Consider the following 22,670-nt stretch of genomic DNA (forward strand, 5'->3'; position numbering starts at 1 on the left):
ACCAACAATTTTTTTGCTCCATCTCATGTTCTCAGCTATTCCATCCTCACACATTCTCATGCTTTCCTATCCTCACCCATAACTACCCCTTAATCCTGCATCATGTGAAGTCCCAATGCTACGAATTCTCAACCACCTTACATGACATGACTACCTTTTTTGCACATCTCAACAGCTTTCTCTCCTCCAATTTTAATGCATTCCAAATCCTTCATTTTATTCATTCCTGTAGGTCTCAATCATAAAACAGTCACAATCCTGACCTCAAAATGAAGGTCTCCAGGTTTCAGAATTCCTGGAATGAGACTGGTCTGGGTGTCCATAGGAAAGTAAGAACATAGGAGCAGGAGTAAGCCATTTGGCCCTTCGAACCAGCTCCACCATTCAATAAGATCATGCTGATCTGTTGTGGCCTCAACTCCAGTTTGCATCTGCCCTCCATAAACCCTTGACTCCTTTGTCTATCAAAAATCTGTCCAATTCCAACTTGCATAAATTAAATGGCCCAGCCGCCACTGCTTCCTGGGGAAGAGAATTTCACATACAAACAACCCTCTGAGAGAAAAAAATTCTCCTCATCTCAGCCTTAAAAGGGAGGCCTCTTATTCTTAAACTGTGTCCCTGAGTTCTAATCTCCCCATGAATGAAAACATCCTCCCATTATCTACCCTGTCAAGTCAGCTCAGGATCTTATATGTTTCAATAAGATCACCTCTCATTCCTCTAAACTCCTATGGGTATAGGCCCACCCTGTCAACCTTTCTTCATAGGATAAGGTCTTCATCCCAGGAATGAGTTGAGTGAACCTTCTCTGTAATGCTTCTAATACAATTATATTTTTTATCAAATAAGGGACCAAAACTGTACACAGTATTCCAGATGTGGTCTAACCATGTCCCTTCCAAAGTCCAAATGCGGCAAGACCTGGACAATATCCAGGCTTGGGCTGACAGGTCGCAAGTAACATTCACACCACACAAGTGTCAGGCAATGATCATCTCCAACAAGAGAGAATCTAACCATCGCCCCTTGACATTTAGTGGCATTCCCATCGCTGAATGTCCCACTATCAACATCCTGGGGGTTACCATTGACCAGAAACTGAACTGGAATAGCCATATAAATACCGTAGCTACAAAAGCAGGTAAGAGGCTAGGAATTCTGCGGCGAGTAATTCAGCTCCTGACTCCCCAAAGCTTGTCCAGAATCCACAAAGCACAAATCAGGAATGTGATGGAATACTCCCCGCTTGTCTTGAGCTGCAACAACGCTCAAGAAGCTTGACACCATTCAGGACAAAGCAGTCTGCTTGATCACCACCCCTTACACAAACATTCATTCCCTCCACCACTGACGCACAGTGGCAACAGTGTGTACCATCTACAAAATGCACTGCAGGAACTCACCAAGGTTCCCTAGACAGCACCTTCCAAACCCACGATCACTACCACCTAGGAGGACAAGGGCAGCAGGCACATGGGAACACCACCACCTGGAAGCTCCCCTCCAAGTCACTCACCATCCTGACTTGGAAATATATTGCCACACCTTCACTGTTGCTGGGTCAAAATCCTGGAACTCCCTTCCTAACAACACTGTAGGTGTACTTACACCACATGGACTGCAGCAGTTCAAAAAGGCACCTCACCACCACCTTCTCAAGGGCAATTAGGGATGGGCAATAAATGCTGGCCTAGCCAGTGACACCCACATCCCATGAATAAATAAAAAGAAACTGTTCAGCTGCAGTTAAACTCCCCTATTTTTATCATCTATTCTCCTTGCAATAAACATCAGTATTCCATTTGCCTTCCTAGTCACTTCTGTGTCTGCCTGCTAACTTTTTGTGATTCGTGTACCAGGACACCTAGACCCCTCTGTACCACCGAGTTTTGCAATCTCTCTCTATTTTAATAGTATACTGCTTTTCTATTCTTCTTGCCAAAGTGGACAAATTCACATTTTCCCACATTATACTCCATCTGCCAAATTTTTCCCCACTCTTCCTGTCTACATCCCTTTGCAGACCCTCTACCTCCTCTTGACAACTTAATTTCCTACCTATCTTGCTGTCGTCAGCTACCATACACTCGGTCCCTTCATCAAAATCAATGCTGAAGATTGTAAATAATTGAGGCCCTAGCACTGATGCCTGTGGCATTCCACTAGTTACATCTTGCCAACCCAAAAAAGACCCAATTATCCCTACTCTCTGCCTCCTGTAGCTAATCAATCTTTTATCCATACTAATAATTTACTCCCTAAACCACAAGCTCTTATTTTGTGGAGTAGCCTATGATGTGCCCCCTTATCAAATGCCTTTTGGAAATACAAGTACACCACACCCACAGGTTCCCCCTTATCCATCTTGCTTGTTACTTCCACAAAAACTCTAATAATTTAGTTAAATATGATTTCCATTTTATAAAACTATGTTGATTCTGCCTGATCATATTATTATTTTCTAAGCATCCTGCTATAACCTCCTTAATGATGGATTCTAGCAATTTCCCTATGAAAGATGTTAGGCTAACTGGCCTGTAGTTTCCTGATTACTGTCTCCCTCTTTTCTTGAATAAAGGTGTTATATTAGCTATTTTATAATCCACTGGGACCCTTCCAGGATCTAAGGAATTTTGGAAGGGTATAACCAAGGCATCTATCTCTGCAGCCAATTCTTTTAAGGCCCTAGGATGCAGGCCATCTGATCCTGGGGACTTGTCAGCCTTTAGGTCTAATAGTTTTCCCAGCACCTTTCCCCTAGTGATGGTGATTGGGACAAGTTCCTCTCTCCCGTTCACCTCTTGATTTTCAACTATCCTCGAGAAGTTTTCTAGGTCTTCTACAGTGAAGACAGACACAAAATACCTGTTCAACACCTCCACCATTTCCTTGTTTTCCATTATCAATTCCCCAGACTCACTCTCTGGAGGGCCAATGCCAGGGACAGAATCATCCCTAATTTGCTCTAAGTGCAGTAGCGGGCAGGAAAAAGAACATTTTACCCGCCAGCTGCAAAGATGGCTTTTCACACTGTGTTGTCCCAATTCTGCCTCATTAATCAAGCATTCTCAGGAAAAATGCCGTTTCTCTGACAAGTGGCCTCCGATTCGCCCACCATGTCATCACTTCTCAGCTTCCTCATGCCAAGCGCCATGTTTGAAGTGCAGTCACTCCATTGGGCTCATATCCTCTTGAGCTCGCGTCCTCATCCCCTCCATGGCTCCACTCACCACACAAACATTCCACGCTGTGCCATGTGTCCTACTCACACTCTCTCCATCTGTTTTCATGGAGGAGAAGCTGGCTGACAACAGCCGGGAGAAGTCCCAGGCCAGGGTGGAGTGGCCCACATTAGGCCCTTCACTCACTTTGAGGAGCGTGCCATCATGCTGACTGGTGCAAGACATGGATCATGCCTGTGGTGACGGAGAGGTCAGCGGCGAACACCTACTGATCCTACACCACATCATCACTCTCTCAACTCTCTCTCCTGCTTTTGACTCTGCTGCCATTCACTAATTATCTCTACTTTGGTTCTCAGGGAGCTCTGTCAAGTCTCCGATATCCTCAGCCAGCCAGTCCCTCAGCTCCATCAAGGTCCTCACCTCCAGTGAAGAGGACAACTCCTCCATTGAAGAGCTGGAAATTAGCAGCCTGGAAGATCCATCACAGTGCTTAACCACATCCTCCACCTGTGCAAAGACACTGACCCCAGTGTGACCAAGATCTAGAGCAGGTTCGGGTCCACAATCTGGTGGTCACCGCATGGACACAGGTCTGCAGCAGGAGGAGGCATGTTCAGCTAAGCTCCCCAGCACTCGGAAGGCTGCTTGGGAAGAGGCATCCGTGAAGTCTGATCAGAAGACCAGCCTCTGGATTCGGACTTCCAACTCATCATGGAGAGTCAGCAGAAGGTGGGAAACATCACGTCTGCTCGCTAATGAAATGGTGTCCACATGTGCACACATGGAGGTCTCCATGGGAAGGATGGCAGATGCCATGGAGACCCTGGTCCAGCAGAACATAGAGATGCACTCAAACCTGCACCCCATCATGGTAGCCATGGGTGGCTTCCTGCAGTGGCAACGAGCAAGGGAAATGGGGCACCTCAACATCCTTCCAGGTGCTCCTTGCCCTCAAGGAGTCAGGCTGGGGCCCTGAAGGGAGGAGTGGCAGCTGGGCACCCCGGGTCATTAACTCAGGAATCTAAGAGTCTGTGCTTCCCCTCCGAATCCCCTTTGCCTGTGACCCCCTCAACCTCATCCTCTGTCGCTGCAGAAGAAGCAGCTGGCCCACAGCAGGACAGCCAAAGCAAGCCAGGGACCCCAAGGGCTCAGCTCTCCAGAGGACCAACGTGAAAGTCATCAGAGGCAACAAGGTCAACCATTGCACAGGCTGCCTCCACCACTACTGTGGATGTCAGGGCAGCACCTAAAAGTATTAGGCCTAGAAAAGTCAGGAAATTCTGATTACAAGTGGTTGCATGGGTGAACACATTTTGTAATTTTACTATCTGAAAATATATTCCCTTTCACTGAATAATGTGTAATGGTGTCTTTCAGCTTCATTGACAGGTTTCGCGAATCCTCCCACTTCATGCCTCCCCCTAGCAGTTCAACTGCACACATTGGCCCATGAGTGACTCTGGAGGAAGAAGTGTATGTGGCAGGGCCTTTCGGAGCCTCAAGCAAGCACTCTCCCCATCCCACTCATCTCAATGTCCTGAGCATTTTCAATGCTGCCTGCTGGGCTTCTCTTTCAGTCCTCCATCTGAGCTGACCTACATCTCTGCCTACCCACTGATCACACTGCCAAGCAGCACTTGTTCTCACCCAATATGAGTCTCCTTTTACTTGCCGTTTTAGAAGCATGGTGTGTGTAACTTTGACTTTAGCTGCCCCATCCTTTCCCCTGCCCCAGTCACTCACGTCCTTCCTCCAACACTGTTGACATCCCTGGCATCACCTTCCTCCTCCACACCCGAACATCCCACCCCCATTCACATAAACCTCCCTAACCTCCTCTTTCCCACTCCCAGGGTACATGTCTGCCTCCGAAGCTCCACCAACCACCCTCATTGTTCCTTCTACCGAGACCATCACACCCTCACTCTCCCATCCTACCAGCTCATTTTTTCCTCTGTCATTCTCACCATTCCCTCCCACCATGCCCACCCTCATTTCGCTCCCCAGGAGGCAGTCATTGATTCTACACACCCCTCCCTTGCATGTTCACCTGGACAACCTACCTTACTCCTTCCTAACCACAGACTCCTACCCACCTCTGTACTCATTCCCCCCTCCAGGCCCTTTCCCCCGTCTGTACACCTTCCCCCTCCTTAATTCTTCCTCCACCCTTACTCCTTCCTCCACCCTTACTCCTTCCTCCACCTTTACTCTTTCCTCCATCCTTACTCCTTCCTCACCCTTAATCCTTCCTTCACCCTTACTCCTTCCCGCCCCCTTGCTCCTTCCTCCACCCTTACCCCATCCCCCCTCCGGGCTCCTTCTTCCCCGCGGACTCTTCCCTCTACCTGGGCTCTTTCCCCACTCCTCCCCCCAAAGTCAGAAGAACATAAGAAATAGGAACAGGAGTAGACCTTTCGACCCCTCGAGCCTGCTCCGCCATTCAATAAAATCATGACTGATCTTATTGTGTTTCGATTTCCACGTTCCCATCTAACCCCGATAAGCTTTGATTCCTTTGCCTAACAAGAATCTATCTACCTTTCTCTTAAAAATATTCAATGACTCCCAACTTCACCACCTTCTGAGACAGAGAATTCCAAAGTTGCACAACTCTCTGAGAGAAAAAAAATCTCCTCATCTCTGTCCTCAAAGGGCGACCCCTAATTTTAAAACAGTGCCCCCTAGTTCTGGACTACCCACAAAAGGAAACATGCTTTTGACATCCACCTTGTCAAGGCTGTTCAGGATCTTGTAAACTTCAATCAAATCACTCCTCACTCTTCTAAACTCTGTCCACTTTCCTCATAAGACAACCTGCTCATTCCAGGTATCAATCTAGTAAACATCCTTTGAACAGCCTCCAACGCATTTACATCCTTCCTTAAATAAGGAGACAAAAACTGCATGCAGTATTCAAGGTGTGATCTCACCAATGTCCTGGATCAGTGAAGCATAATATCCTTAATTTTATGTTCAAGCCCTCTCGTAATAAAGGATAGCATCCATTAGCCTTCTTAATTACTTGTTGTACCTGCATACTAACTTTTTGTGCCTCATTTACTAAAACACCTAGATCCTTCTGCACCTCAGAATTATGCAGCCGTTCTCCATTTAAGTAATACACTGCTTTTTTATTCATCCTGCCAAAGTGAACAACTTCACATTTCCCACATTAAACTCCATTTGCCTGATCTTTGCAACCTATCTATATCCATCTGCATGTCCTCCTCACAACATACTTTCCTACCCATCTTTGTATCATCTGCAAATTTAGCTACCATGTCTTCACTTCCCTCATCTAAGTCATTGATGTAAATCTTAAAAAGTTGATGCCTCAGTACAGACCCCTATGGGACTCCACTCGTCACATCCTGCCAATCTGAAAAAAAAACACATTTATGCAAACTCTCTGCTTTCTGCCAGCCAGCCAATCTTCTATCCATGCTAATATGTTACCCCCTACACCATGCACTTTTATTTTCCATAATAACCTTGTAACCTTATCAAATGCCTTCTGGAAGTACTGTACATCTACAGGCTCCCCTTTAACCATTGCGCATGTTACTCCTTCAAAAACTCCAATAAATTGGTTAAACATGATTTTCCTTTTACAAAAACATGCTGGCTCTTCCCTATTGCCTTGAGTTCTTCTAAGTGCCCAGCTATAGCCTCCTTAATGATCAATTCTAATAACTTCCCCACGACAGACGTCAAGCTGACTGGCCTATAGTTTCCTGTTTTCTGCCTCCCTCCCTTCTTGAATAGAGGGGTTACATTTGCTACTTTCCAATCTGAAGGAACTTTTCCAGAAACTAGTGAATTTTGGAAAATTAACACCAGCGCATCGACTACCTCATTAGCTACCTTTTTTAAGACCCTAGGATGTAGTCCGTCAGGACCGGGGGCTTGCCAGCCCGTAACTCCATCAATTTGCTCACACCGCTTCCCTAGTGATTTCAGTTTCACCAAGTTCCTTTCTCCCGTTCACCTCCTGATTTGCAGCTATTACTCAAATGATTTTTGTATCCTCTCTGGTGAACACAGAAGCAAAATATTTGTTCATTTCTTCCACCATTTCCTTATTTTCTACTATTAACTCCCCACTGGCACTCTCTAGAGGACCAACACTCACTTTACTTACTCTTTTCCTTTTTAAATACCTGTAGAAACTCTTGCTTTCCATTTTTATATTTCTAGCTAGCTTCTTCTCATATTCTAATTTCCTTCTCCTGATTAACATTTTAGTCATTCTCTGCTGTTCTTTATATCCCGTCCAATCATCTGTCCTGCCACTCATTTTTGCGGAGTTGTATGTTACTTCCTTATATTTGATGCTGTCCTTAACATCTTTAGTTAATCACGGATGGTGGGTCCTCCCCTTAGAATTTTTCTTTATAGTAGGAATGTACTTCTTCTGAATACTCTGAAATAGCCCCTTAAGTGTCTGCCACTGCTTCTCTATTGATCTATCCTCTAGCCTAGTTTCCCAGTTCACTTCAGCTAGCTCAGCTTTCATCCCCACATAGTTGCCCTTATTTAAGTTTAAGGCTAGGACTATCCCCCCATCAGGGGCAAGTTGAAGGGCAGGCGCACTTCCAAACGGTGCCATTTTATGTGGGCAGGCCCAGCGTAATGACCACACGGAATACCCTGTGCGGGCAGGAGAGGAATCCCAAAATCGAGAGTGCGCTTTCGTGCATGTGCACGAAAGAGTGCACTCATCTCCCTGAGGCTAAGTACAGCCTCAGGGAAATCAGCTCTAATGTAAAATAGCTAAAAATAGAAAAATAAAATTTCCCTAACATGTCCCCTCATGTGACACTGTCACAAAATCCTGGCCTTAAACTTAAATAAGGGCAACTATGTGGGGATGAAAGCTGAGCGAACTGGGAAACTAGGCTAGAGGATAGATCAATAGAATAGCAGTGGCAGAGGTTTCTGCCCGTGGATGAGGTTTCATGCTTTTTCTAATTCGCGCTGGGGCTCCTGGCCTGCCCGCCAACCTTAAGATAATAGTCTTAGACCCGCTCTTCTCCCTTTCAAACTGGATGTAAATTTCAATCATATTGTGGTCACCTAGGGGTGCCATTTCTCTGAGGTCATTAATTAATCCTGTCACACTACACAATACCAAGTCTAATATAACCTGCTGTCTTGTTGGTTCCAGAACATACTACTCTAAGAAACTATCTCAAAAGTGTTCTAAGAATTCCTCATCCAAACTACTACCACCAACCTGTTTTTCCAGTGTATGTATAGATTAAAATCTCACATCATTATTGCCATCCCTTTATCACAAGAACACAATATTTTCTCTTGAATACTTTGACCTATACTGTGGCTACTGTTCGGGGGCATGTAGACCACTCCCACTAATGACTTATTTTCCCTATTATTCCTCACCTCCATGCAAACCGATTCTACACCTGATCTCCTGAACCAAGGTAATCTCTAACTATTGCACCAATGCCCTCTTTGATTAACAGTGCTACTCCTCCACCTTTACCTAGCTTCCTATTCTTGAATGTCATGTACCCTTCAATATTAAGGACCCAGTCTTGGTCATGCTGCAGCCACATCTTTGTAATTGCTATCAGATCATATTTATTTACTTCAATGTGAGCCATCAATTCATTTACTTTGTTAAAAAATGCTACGCGTATCTTCAGTTTTGTCATTTTGTTACTTTTGCAACATCAAATCTTGACTGTTGATGTATTCTTAGGTTCTTTCTCTCTGTCCTTTCCTGCCATTCTCTGTCCTCATTTCTCATATTATTACGTTGCTTTCCTGTCTTGACTCTACACCTTGAATTGCTACCTCTACCCAAGCTTGATCCCTCACCCCTCTTGTTTAGTTTAAAACCCTCTCTACTTGTTATGCAATTTGCGAGGACACTCATCCGAGCACGGTTCAGGTGTAAACACTCCCAATGGTACAGCCTCCACTTTCCCCAGTACTGATGCCAGTGCCCCAGAAACTGGAACCCACTTCTCCCACACCAGTCTTTGAGTCACACATTCACCTCTCTACTATATTTGCCCTGTGCCAATTTGCACGTGGTTCAGGTAATAATCCAGAGATTATTACCTTTGAGGTTCTGCTTCTTAATTTGGTGCCTAACTCCTCATATTGACTTTGCAGAGCTTCTTTCCTAGTTCTACCTATGTCATTGGTACCTACATGGACCACGACTACTGCAAGTTCCTCTCCAGCCCTGAGCAGAAGTCCTGAACGCTGGCACTCGGCAGGCAACCTAGCTGTTTGGACTCTTGCTCTTTGCTGCAAAGAACAGTGTCAATCCTCCTCACTATACTATTACCTACTATCACTACATTCCTTTTTGCTCCCCCACTTGAATGACTTCCTGTACCACAGTGCCATGGCCAGCCAACTCATCCAAATTGCAGACTTTGCTTTCGTCCACACAGGTTGTGAGCACCTTGAGCCTGTTTGACAATTGCAAAGCCTGAGGCTCCTCCTCTACTGTCTGCTCGGTCCCATTGCCTGCCTCACTGACAGTCACATCCTCCTGTCCCTCACTGCTGACCAAAACAGATGACCCTATTCTAAGAGATGTCTCCTGGAACAAAGTATCCAGGTATTTCTCCCCCTCCCTTAAGTTGCACAATGTCCACATTTTGGCTTCTAGATCAATAATCCTGATCCGGAATCCCTCTAGCTGCAGACATGTTTGTCATGGATCGCCTTGGCATCCGAAACCTTCCACATCCTACAGATGCAAAATAACACCTGTCCCGCCATTCTAACTTATGTTATTTAGTTAATTTACTTTCTTCCTGTGTATGCTACAATTTACTGTGTTTATTGCTAGTAACGCTGACAACTAAAGGTAAAGTCGCACGGGATCAGAGGTGAGCTGGCAAGATGGATACAGAATTGGCTTGGTCATAGAAGACAGAGGGTAGCAGTGGAAGGGTGCTTTTCTGAATGGAGAGCTGTGACTAGTGGAGTTCCGCAGGGATCAGTGCTGGAACATTTGCTGTTTGTAGTATACATAAATGATTTGGAGGAAAACGTAACTGAGCTAATTAGTAAGTTTGCAGATGGCACTAAGGTTGGAGGAGATGCATATAGTGAAGAGGATTGTCCAAGGATACAATGGGATATAGATTGGTTGGAGACTTGGGCGGAGAAATGGCAGATGGAGTTTAATTTGAACAAATGCAAGTTAATGCATTTTGGAAGGTCTAATACAGGCAGGAATTATACAATAAATGGCAGAACCCTTAAGTGCATTGATGGGCAGAGGGATCTGGGTGTACAGGTCCACAGGGGACATAGATTTAAGCTGAGAGGAGAAAACTATAGAGGAGATGTGCAGAGCAAGTGTTTTATGCATTGGGTAGTGAGTGTCTGGAATTCGCTGCCAAAGGAGGTGGTGGAAGCAGGTACGATAATGGTGTTTAAGAGGCAGCTTGACAAATACATGAATAGGACAGGAATAGAGGGATATGGACCCCAGAAGTGCAAAATGTCTTAGTTGATGGTCAATATGATCGGTGCAGGCTTGGAGGGCCGAAGGGCCTGTTCCTGTGCTGTACTTTTCTTTGTTCTTTGTTCTTTGTAAAGGTTATCTTTCTTATCTACAAGGTCTGTGTTTTAGATGTTTGTTTAAATTACTTTATTTTTATCGATTTTTTAATCTTTATTGTTTGATTTTAATTTTAAAGTTTTCAAATTTTGGTGTATTATTTTAAAGTTTTAGTTCTTTATTAAAGATCCTGTCCCCTCTGAATCCCTTTCTCCACCCGAAGTCCTTCCTCTTCCAAACTCCTTTCCTCCGCCAAACTCCTTCCTTTACACTTTACTCCCCCCTTGCACTTACCTCCCAAGTTGCCCTATTCTCCCCGTTACACCCTCCTCCCCCATACTCCCTCCCCACTCCTAATCTTGCCCCCTGACACCTTTGTTCCCCCCTACCAACTTCAAACCCCCGACACCTTCATTCCCCCCTCCCGACCTCATCACCCCACCCCTGCCGACACACCTTTCTCACCCAGTCAAACCTAGAAATTCCTCTCCCACCCCTGCCCCACCTCAGTACACCTTCCACTCCCAGTCAAATCTACATCTTCCTCTCCACTCCCTCGATGATCATCCATAGCAGATCATGGCTAAGACACTGAAGTGGGGAGATGATAGCATTGTGGTATTGTCGTTAGACTAGTAATCCAGAGACCTAAGGTAATTCTCTGGGGACCCAGGTTCCAATCCTACCATTGCAGATGGTGGAATTTGGATTCAATAAAAATCTGGAATTAAAAGTCTGACGATGACCATGAAACCATTGCTGATTGTTGTAAAAACCCATCTGGTTCACTAATGCCCTTTAGGGAAGGAAATCTGCCATCCTTACCTGGTGTGGCCAAAATGCAACTACAGGTCCGCAGCAATGTGATTGACTCTTAAAAGCCCTCTGAACTAGGGCAACTAGTTGCATAATAAATGCTGGCCTGGCCAGTGATGTACATATCTCATGAATGAATTAAAAAAAAATTCTCCTATTATGACCCATTGCGTCTACCAGAGGGAGCAACTAGTTTCTGAACAAGGGCAATTAGGGATGGGCAATAAATGCTGGCCTAGCTAGCGACGCCCATATCCAAAGTATGAATTAAGAAAATTTTTTTTATTAAGTCCCGAAGCAGACCCTTATTGATGGTCTTACACCTTCCGTGAGCTGTTTCACGGTGGAGCCATGTCTATCCAGCATGCATTGCACATTCATCCAGTTATATGGTTCCAGCATATTCTGCTCCTTGGATGTCTGCAATGTGAGCAAGGCCCTGATGGTAAGTTCTGACTTTACCATGTCACACTTGTCAAGACATGTTCTGCACTGGCGTGTTTTCTCACCGACGTGAGGGGATGATTCTGGTGAGCTGGGCTTATAATAATATGCAGATGCATTACAATGAAGTACCTGCGTGCGATGACAGGAAATGCAGCCCAGTGGATCGGACGATGGCAAGCTGGTTTCACGGTGGTGTGAAGCAGATTTTTGGCCTTCCCACCATATTGTCCACTCACACCTGCCATGACACCCAACGCTAGCAGGCACGGAAAATTCCATCCTAGGTTTAGTTACTGTTTTCCTAGTTAAATACTTGTAGAAGCTCTTACTATCAATTTTTTATATTATTAGCTAGCTTTCACTCATACTCAGCTTTCTCCCTCTATTTATTATTCTTTTAGTCATTCTTTGCTGCTTCTTAAAATCATCCCAATCTTCTGACCTTCCACTAATCTTTGCAGATTTGTAGTGTTTGTTTCAATTTGCTACAATCCTTAAGTTCTTTATTCAGCCCAGAAGACACATCCTTCTCTTTCTTTCTGGGCTAAATTTTTCCTGAGAGTTAATAAGTATCTCCTTAAAAGTCTTGTACTGCATCTCTGCTTTCCTCCCTTTTAAACTGTCCAGCACCAGATCTGATATGAACACTTTAGCAACATTTGTTCCAACTCCTTACGGTCAAATCCTATTATATTTCAGGGCATTTCTGAAAAGCAGTGAGATTCCAAACTTGTTGCCTCTCCCTGCTATATCCTTGTATTGTTCTGCATATTTCTCCCTCTTTCCCCAACATTTCTCTGAAGATAGAAGCAAAATACTGCTGGAAATCTGAAACATAAACAAAAATTGCTGGAAAACCTCTGCAGGTCTGACAGCATCTGTGGAGAGGAAAACAGAGTTAACGTTTCAAGTCCATATGACTCTTCATCAGAACTGAGGATATATATTCCCTCATTCTGCTCTCTTCCTCCTCACGTTATATCTTGCTTGAATTATTCTTCCCAATTTATCTCTCCCCTTTGTTTTATCATTTCCATCTTTTTCTCTTATTCCTTGTGAGAATTTGTTTACATTACTTTTATTTATAACAAAGACAGGACAGGAACATGGACAGAATTGGTTTAAACTGCTTTCAAAAAGCCTGTCTTTTCCCTTCAATGATGTTAATAACATAGGAGTAAGATGAATTTCAGGGCCAAGGAAAGTGCACTGTAAAAAAAAAGGCACATATAAATGAATCATAGAATCGCAGAATTGTTATGGCGCAGAAGCAGGCCATTTGGCCCATTGTGCCTGCATCAGCTCTCCAAATGAGCATCATGACTTAGTGCCATTCCCTGTACCCTTGCACACTGTTTCTATTCAAATAATCATCTAATGCCCTTTTGAATGCCTCGATTGAACTTGCCTCCACCACATTTACAGGCAGCGCATTCCAGACTTGAACCACACATGGAGTGAAAAAGTTTTTTCTCACATCACATTCCTTTCTTTTGCAAATCATTTTAAATCTTTGCCCTTTTGTTCTCGATCCCTTGACTGCTCTATCCAGCCCCCTCATGATTTTGAACACTTCTATCAAATCTCCTCTCCAAGGAGAACAGTTCCCAAACTGTCCAATCCATCTTCATAACTCAAGTTTCTCATCCTGGAACCATTCTTGTAAACCTCTTCTGCACTTTCTCCAATGTGTTCACATCCTTTCTATAGTGTGGCATTCAGAATGGCACACAATACTCAAGGTCTGACTAGGGTCTTATATAAGCTCAGCTTAACCTCCCTGCTCTTGTACTCTATGCCCCTATTAGTAAAGCCAAGGATATTATATGCTTTATTAACTGCTTTCTCTACCTGTCCTGCCACCTTCAATGATCTATGCATATATACACACAGATCTCTCTGCCCCTGCACACACTTAAGAATTGTACCTTTATTTTATATTGTCTCTCCATGTTCTTCCTACCAAAATTAATCACCTCACACTTCTCCACACTGAACTTTATCTGCCACCTATCTGCCCACTCCACCAACTTGTCTATGTCCTTTTGAAGTTCCATACTGTCCTTCTCACAGTTTACAATGCTTCCAAGTTTTGTATTATCTGCAAACTTAGAAATTGTCCCCTGCACACCAAGTTCTAGATCGTTAATATATATCAGGAAAAGAAAGTCCGAAGACTGATCCCTGGGAAACTCCACTATAAACCTTCCTCCAGCCTGAATAATATCCATTGACCATTACCCTCTGTTTCTTATTACTCAGCCAATTTTATATCCATTTTGCTACTGTTCCTTTTATTCCATGAGCTATAACTTTTCTCACAAGTTTTTTGTGTGGCACTGTATCAAATGCCTTTTGAAAGTCCATGTACACCACATCAACAGCATTATCCTCATCAACCTTCTCTGCTACCTCTTCAAAAAACTCCAGCAAGTTAGTTAAACATGATTTCCCCTTTAGAAATCCATGCTGGCTCTTCCTAATCAACCCACATTTTTCCATGTGACACAAATTCTATCCCGAATAATGTAATAGTTGAAGAAATATTGAGCTTATAGAGTTATTAAGATTGAAATATATAGGCTTTCAAACAAGCATTAAAGGAGATTGCAGCAATATAAAAGACAATATGCTGCTATGAGAGTATGCATCAAAGATTGCTGACAATGCTATGGCTCAGCAAAAGCAATGAAAGCAGGTGACTGTATGGTACAAAAAGTCATGGGGCCTCTTATTTCTGCTTGGCAATTGGTTTGCACAACTGGGTGGTCATACATCCAACAGGATGCAGGCCAAAAAGAAAATGGCATAAAGGACTAATACAGCACGTTTACTTAGTTAGAAAGAGACATTTGCTGCCTTCAAGTCCTATAGGCATGAACAGGCTTGGGGAAGCTAGCTTCAGATTTCCTCATTAAATCAAATAAGTTTTAATGTTCAGCTGGTAGTCAGCTTCTGTTAGCCAACTTCTCCACTGCTCTGTGTGGATGTTTAGGGGTAATATTTGTCAATAATAAATTAAGTGAATTATTAGACATGATGCTATCTCTAGCTTTTCAAATCCGTTTAAAGGGTAAAGGACTTACCAAAAATTCCCTTCACAGCCATTTATTTCATTTTCATTGCACTGTGCTACTTCTCTTTCTTTTGCTTTCCCAATTAATTTCCAAATTTAAATGCCCTCAAATCCCTTTGCTGTCTCTTTTGCTTTTGCCCTACTTGTACCTCTACTCTTTCCCTCCTTTCTTGCATTCTGTATCTCAATTTTACCATGTAGCCATTTTATCTGAACCTTTTCCAAATCTCTGCCTTTGCCTCCAACCTCAACTTATTCCTTCTAAGGGGCAGTTGGAGTCACAGCAGGAAACCAGTGGAACTGCTAAGGAGTTTTGGCTTTTATGCTTCCTGCTACAGCTCTCATCCATTGTTGAAAAGCAATGTAAAAACCCCGTATGGGAAGGCAACCTTTATTAACATTTATTTATCTAATGATTTAGTTCTAAATCATAAAAAGTTCTTCAACATCAATTAATTTAAATTCTACTTTATGGCCTGAACTATATATATCCTGTTTTATTATTTTCCTAAGAGAGTCATTTTATTGGATAATTTTATATGAATAATTTTAGAAAGCATTTTAAACATTTTTGTGGAATGTCCTCGAGAGTTGTATGTTGCACATCTTGGAGAGCTAAGGGCTTATAGTTGAACTTCTTTGTATCCTGGAGCAACAAGATAAATAGAATGGCCTGAATTTTTCCCACGTCAGGCAGGCTTGCCATGAGCGGGCAGGAGTAGTTGTGAAGCTGACTGCCGCTCGCGATCGGCTCCGCAATGCCATTTTACGCCAGCGGGCCAATTAAGGCCTGCCCAGCATAATACACGAACGGTGGCACTGAGTGCTACCTGTGCAGGCAGGGGGAGGAGGGAGAGTCAGGTCCAGCGCTCTTTCGCGCATGTGTGCGAAAGAGTGCTTCAATCTCCCTGAGGCAGAGATTGAAGTGCTTTTGAAAAAAATAAATACATGCAATAAAATTTTAATGAAATATGTCCCCTTATGTGACTATGTCACATGAAGTGGGACATGTTTCTATTTTTGAAAAATAGTTTTTATTCAATTTGTAAAAGCTTTAGGAAACCTCATGCCGCTTGTGGATGAGGTTTCTGGAAAAATGTAAAGGCTGCTTGGTCTTTTCGCATGCCCACCAACTGTAAGGTTGGATGGGCAGCATAAATTTGAAATGAATTAGATACCTAATGGCCTTAATAGGCCTTTTAATTATCAGCGGGCGCGCAGCCAACTCTGGCGCACACCTGCTGAACGAAACATCGCGGGACAGCGGTGATGTCGGGACACATGCCCGACATCATTGCGTGTCATTTTATGTGCTGGAATGTCGGGCCCACCCCTGCATGCCGACTGTAAAATCCTGGCCAATGTCTTTGAAATGTCATGAGGGGAAAGCCTGGCAGGTCTTCGCTTTTGGTGTTTGAGTGTTATACACAAGAAATACTTGTGCAAGGAGATAAAGGATAATAATGATGATAGCCATGAGTGATTAAAGAGTAACTTTAGTGGCTATGGTAAGGTGGAGGGATTCATTAATTATATTGTGTAGAAATAAACGTTCACAAAGCATATCGTTCAAAGAGTTTTGAAAAAAATTGGGTCAAAAAGTTGAAAGAACTAGCTTTGGAATGTTTCCAAGCAATTCAGGAGCAGATATGTCATGAGGTCTCATTTGTGACAAAGACCACTGATGTGGGCAAAATATTATGTAGAGAGGAGAACATATGAACATACATATGAACTTATGAAGTAGGAGCAGGGTTAAGCCACTTGGCCCCTTGATGCTGCTCCACCATTTAATAAGATCAATGGCTGATCTGATTATAACCTCAACCCCACATTACTGCTTAACCCCGATAACTTTTCACCCCCTTGTTAATCAAGAATCTATCTAACTCTTCGTTAAAAATATACAAAGTCTCTGCTTCCACCGCCTTTTGAGGAAGAAAGTTCCAAAGACTCACAAAGCTCTGAGAAAAAAAAAATTCTCCTTATCACTCTCCTAAATGAGCAGCCCCCTTTATTAAACAGTGACCCTTAGTTCTAGATTCTCCCACAAGAGGAAACATCCTCTCCACATCCACCCTGTCAGGACCCCTCGGGATCTTAAAGGTTTCAATTAGGTCGCCTCTTACTCTTCTAAACTCCAGTGGACACAAGCCTAACCTGTCCAGCCCTTCCTCATGGACAACCCGCCCATTCCTGGTATTAGTCTAGTAAACCTTCTCTGAACTGCTTCTAATATATTTGCATCTTTCTTTAAATAAGAAGACCAGAACTGTACACAATACTCCAGATGTGGTCTCAACAATGCTTTGTACAACTGAAGCATAACCTTCCTACTTTTGTAATCAATTCCCTCACAATAAATTATAACATTCTGTTAGCTTTCTTAATTCCCTGCTATACCTGCATACTAAGCTTCTGTGATTCATGCACTAGGATACCCAGATTCCTCTGAAACTCAGAGTTCTGCAATCTCTCACCATTTAGATAATAAGTTTACTCTTTATTCTTCCTGCCAAAATGAACAATTTCATATTTGCCCACATTATACTCCACTTGCCAGATCTTTGCCCACTCACTTAACCTATCTATGTCACTTTGTAGCGTTATGATCCCAGCTGATGTTATAACTGGATAAGCCTGACCCCAGGATGGAACCCAGTTTGATAGATCCTAACTTTTATTTGCTTCTTTAGGTATGTGGAGAGGGGCTATTGAACAGTCACAGGAGTCAGCTAATGAACTTTTAACAAAAGAATAAACATTTATTAAACAAGAAAAGATATTATATTAGTCCTTCACCCACAACCATACTTTACAGATATATACAGATTTGTAAGGATAACACAAGTTGCAAAAACTATCTTAAACTCTAATGTTCACAGTAAGTACACAGTCAATGTCAACCAATTGATGACCTGTGGTCTGACACCCTACACTCTGAAAGCAAGTGACAGATGACACCCAACACAGATGCTATGGATCTCTCCTCAACTCCCCCAAGATGCTTGTCATACTTTGAGCCAACCAGTCCCACTGAACTCCGAATTTCACACGAGGATTTCCAATCTCCATTCTCTAAGCACTCGCCTTAGAATCTTCTTCCAAATCGACACTTTCTCTCAGATGCCTTCCTCAAGGCTCCACCTCCAGGGTTTCAAACTCTCCTTCCAATGTTCCTCTCCCCTCGATCACCACATACATTCAAGCTGTCTTCCACGCACTCTTTCTCACCAACTCAGCCATCAACAGTACAACACTGCTTTAAATGCCCAGAGCAAAAAATTACAGACCTTCAGTTCTTTCTTTGGACCTTCTGACTTCTCACCAGCCTTTAAAACCATAGAAACCATAGAAACGTTACAGCACAGAAGGAGGCCATTCAGCTCATCTTGTCCATGCCAGCCCGAGGACTCCCAGGTGCCTTTTCTAATCCCACCTTCCTGCACCTGGCCCATAACCTTGCAGCTTACAGCACTTAAGGTGTGGGTCCAGGTATTTTTTAAAAGAGTTTAGAGTTTCTGCCTCTACCACCAACTTGGGCAGTGAATTCCAGACACCCACCACCCTCTGCGTAAAAAATTCTTCCTCATGTCCCCCCTACTCCTTCTGCCACTTATCTTGATTCAATGTCCCCTGGTTCTAGAATTCTCCATCAAGGGAAACAATTTTATCCTGTCCACTCTATCTATTCCCCTCATAATTTTGTACACCTCAAACAAGTCACCTCTCAGCCTTCTTTGTTCTAAGGAAAATAACCCCAATCTATCTAATCTCTCCTCATAGCTACACTCTTCTAACCCTGGCAACATTCTTGTAAACCTCCTCTGCATTCTCTGCAGAGCTATTACATCTTTCCTGTAATGTGGTGACCAGAACTGCACACAATACTCCAGTTGTGGCCTCACCAGTGTTTTATACAATTCCAACATTATATCCTTACTTTTATATTCTATACCTATGACAATGAAGGAGAGCATTCCATATGCCTTCTTTACAACCTTGTCCACTTGAATTGCTGCCTTCAGGGACCTGTGTACTTGTACGCCAAGATCTCTCACTTCATCTACCCCTCTTAGTATATTCCCATTTATTGTGTAATCCCTGTAACTGTTTGACCTCCCTAAATGTGTGACCTCATACTTCTCTATGTTAAAATCCATCTGCCACTTTACCGCCCACTCCACCAACCTATCCAAATCGTTTTGAAGATTATGGCTATCCTCTACATTATCCACTACCTGGCCGATCTTTGTGTCATCTGCAAATTTCCCAATCGTGCCCCCCACGTTCACGTCCAAATCATTAATATATAACACAAACAGCAAGGGCCCCAACACTGAGCCCTGTGGAACACCACTTGAGACAACTTTCCATTCGCAAGGGCACCCATCGACCATTACCCTTCTTTTCCTGTTATAAAGCCAACCTTTTATCCAGTTTGCTACATTACCCTGAATCCCATGGGTTTTTACTTTCCTGACCAATCTGCCATGTGGGACCTTGTCAAATACCTTGCTAAAATCCATGTACACAAGATCCACTGCACTACCTTCATCAACCCTTCTTATCACTTCCTCAAAGAATTCAATCAAATTTGTGAGGCAAGACCTTCCCTTTAACAAATCCATGCTGACCATCCCTGACTAGTCCATGCCTTTCCACATGACCATTAATCCTTTCTCTCAGTTTTGACTTTACTATTTTGCTCACCACCAATGTAAGACTAACTGGCCTATAGTTGTTTAGCATTTCTTTTGATCCCTTTTTAAACAATGGAACTACATTTGCCTTTCTCTAGTCCTCCGATACCTCCCCTGTATCTAGTGAAGATTGGAAAATCATCCTCAGAGCATCTGCTAACTCCTCCCTGACTTCCTTCAGCAGCCTTGGAAACAATCCATCTAGCCCTGCAGCATTCATCTCTTAAAGCTTGAAGCTTGGAGCCTTTCTCTGCTCCTCACTCTTAACTTCACTTAACAGCACCTTTTCCAGGTTCCTGTCCTTCATTTGACTAGAAGGTCCACTTAGGACTTTCTTCTGTTCCTCTGCCCTGGATTTGGGACTTTCTTCTTCAGCTTGGGACTGGTTATTTGTCCCTTTGCTCCTGTCTCTCCCTGGCAGCTACTTTCAACCAACTTTGGTTTGGAACTGACTATCTGAGGCTTCTAGGCTGCTTCTGCTTAACAGCTGCTCCCAACTAAACTCAAAACTGCTGTTTCTTTGGTTTTTCTGTGTGTGTTTGTGTGTGTGTGTGTGTGTGTGTGTGTGTGTGTGTGTGTGGGTGTGGGGGGGGGGTGATGTTGGGGGGGGGCGGGGGGTGGGGGGGGGGGGGGCGGGGGGGGATAGGTGGGCCTGCCTCTCTGGACCCCAGGTCACTAGGCAAAAGCACAGTTTTTTCTACTCTTGTGTTTGTTTAACTTCTCTTTAGGAGTCATAAAACCCGTTATAAATGCAGGCATCTTTTAAAGTGAAACTAAAGCTCAACTTGTCCTTTCCTTAACACAAAATGCCAAAATGAATGATTTCACATTTGCCCACATACAAAACAAACTTAAACTTTAAAGCTAAAACTCATTCCTAACATCCACAAATACAAATATAACTTACTTAAACTATATCTATTTCCTAACAGCAGCCTCCTTACATCCTCTTAACAATTTTCTTTCCAACCTATCTTTGTGCCATCAGCAAATTTAGCAACTGTTCCTTCAGTCCCTTCATCCAAGTCATTTATATAAATTGTAAAAAGTTGAGGCCCCAGCACTGTGGCACACCACTTATCACATCCTGCCAATCAGAAAAAGACCCATTTATGCCCAGTCTCTGCTTCCTGTTAACTAGCCAATCTTCTACCCATGCCAATATGTTACCCCCTACACCATGAGATTTTATTTTCCACAGCAACCAAGGCTATGGGCCAAGTGCTGGTAAATGGGATTAGATAGGTAGGTCAGGTGTTTCTCACGTGTTGGTACAGATCCGATGGGCCAGAGGGCCTCTTCTGCACTGTGATTCTGTGATTTTGTGATGTGGCACTTTATCAAATGCCTTCTGGAAACCTAAGTATGATACATCCACCAGTTCCCCTTTATTCACAGCACACGTGACTCCTTAAAAGAACTCCAAGAAATTGGTCAAACATGATTTTCCTTTTACAAAACCATGTTGACTCTGCCTCATTGTCTTGAATTTTCTAAGTGCCCTGCTTTAACATCTTTAATACTAGCTTCCAACATTTTCCCTATGACAGATGTTAGGCTAACTGGCCTATAGTTTCCTGATTTTCAACAATTCTTTCAAGGACTCCAAAGATAGAACTAGAAAACTGAAAGCCAATCTCTGTATTTAGATGGGCCAATCATTATATTAGGGGTCAATAAATTTTGTTCCATGCATTCTGCCATCAAGTATCTTGCGCTCACTTGAAACATGTTGTTATGAACAAGAGAAGGAAGGGGGTTGACTAATAGCTGAATGTTAGCAACTTTTAAATAAAATGTTCTCTGGCTAATGATAGTATTCAGCCCAAGAACATACCTTGTGATAAATTGAAATCCTGCCACATAAGCAGACAGGGTAGCACAAATTGATTTCAGAACTTTATGATACAGTTGTAGATGTGGATTGTAAATACAAGTACTTGCAATCAGTTGATTGAAGGTACCTGAAGTCTTCACTTTCTGACCACCTCCTGTAGTTGGCGACTGCACAAGCTGATTGAAGCCACTTGAAAACCTGGCTTTGCCTGAAATCAGCAAATCTTTTAAATCAGTTAGTACAGAACCGCATAAAATGCTTTATGCATTATAAACAAATGCATTTCTAATTGACTGCTGTGGTGATGAAAAACGGTTAGCGCCACTTGCTCAATGTAGGCAACTACCAGTGATAAACATGGACAGGGTAAGTAGTGGGAACAGTACTTTCAACAAAGAGGAAATGAGAAGATGAGGAAAATTGGGAAACACAGGACTGAATTTTAAAATCCTGCTGAGGGTGGGAACAGAGGCAGGTGGAGGACGAAAACACAGGTGCCAGCTGGCATACTGGTTTCCAACTCCATTCCCAGCACCAGGGAGATTCACCAAGGTGGAGGGAGAGTGGCTCAGAGATCCTGCCCGATCCATGAACCATGACAATTAAGATTATTAAAGAGCTCGTTGACAGCTCACTGAGGGGCATGTTCATATTTTGATGGGGTACATGGGCTGCACACGCTGTCAGAGGCAGACCACGTGCATGGAGATGGCAATACAGTGGGGAGCCAGTCATGGCAGCCCTAGGGAATTCAGTGGGCCCATGAAAGAGTGAATGGCGCAAAGAGGGTCTTGCCCATAGGTGCCATCATGTCAGCACAGTTTAGGGGGGGCGGGGGTAGAGTGGTCAGTATGTGAATGGACAGTACAGGGGGGGTCAACACCCTGATACCATAAAAAGAGGGCGTGAGGCTGCCAAACAGTGCTCTGCCCTTCCTGAAAAGGATGTTGTTCTTCATCGCCACTGAACCTGAAAGCTGAGTCATGCTCCCATTGCCAATTGCTGCCTTCCATTTGCGTTGATGACTGTGCATCATGAGCGCAGA

This window comes from Carcharodon carcharias, chromosome 1 (assembly GCF_017639515.1).
Source record: "Carcharodon carcharias isolate sCarCar2 chromosome 1, sCarCar2.pri, whole genome shotgun sequence".
Taxonomy (NCBI): domain Eukaryota; kingdom Metazoa; phylum Chordata; class Chondrichthyes; order Lamniformes; family Lamnidae; genus Carcharodon; species Carcharodon carcharias.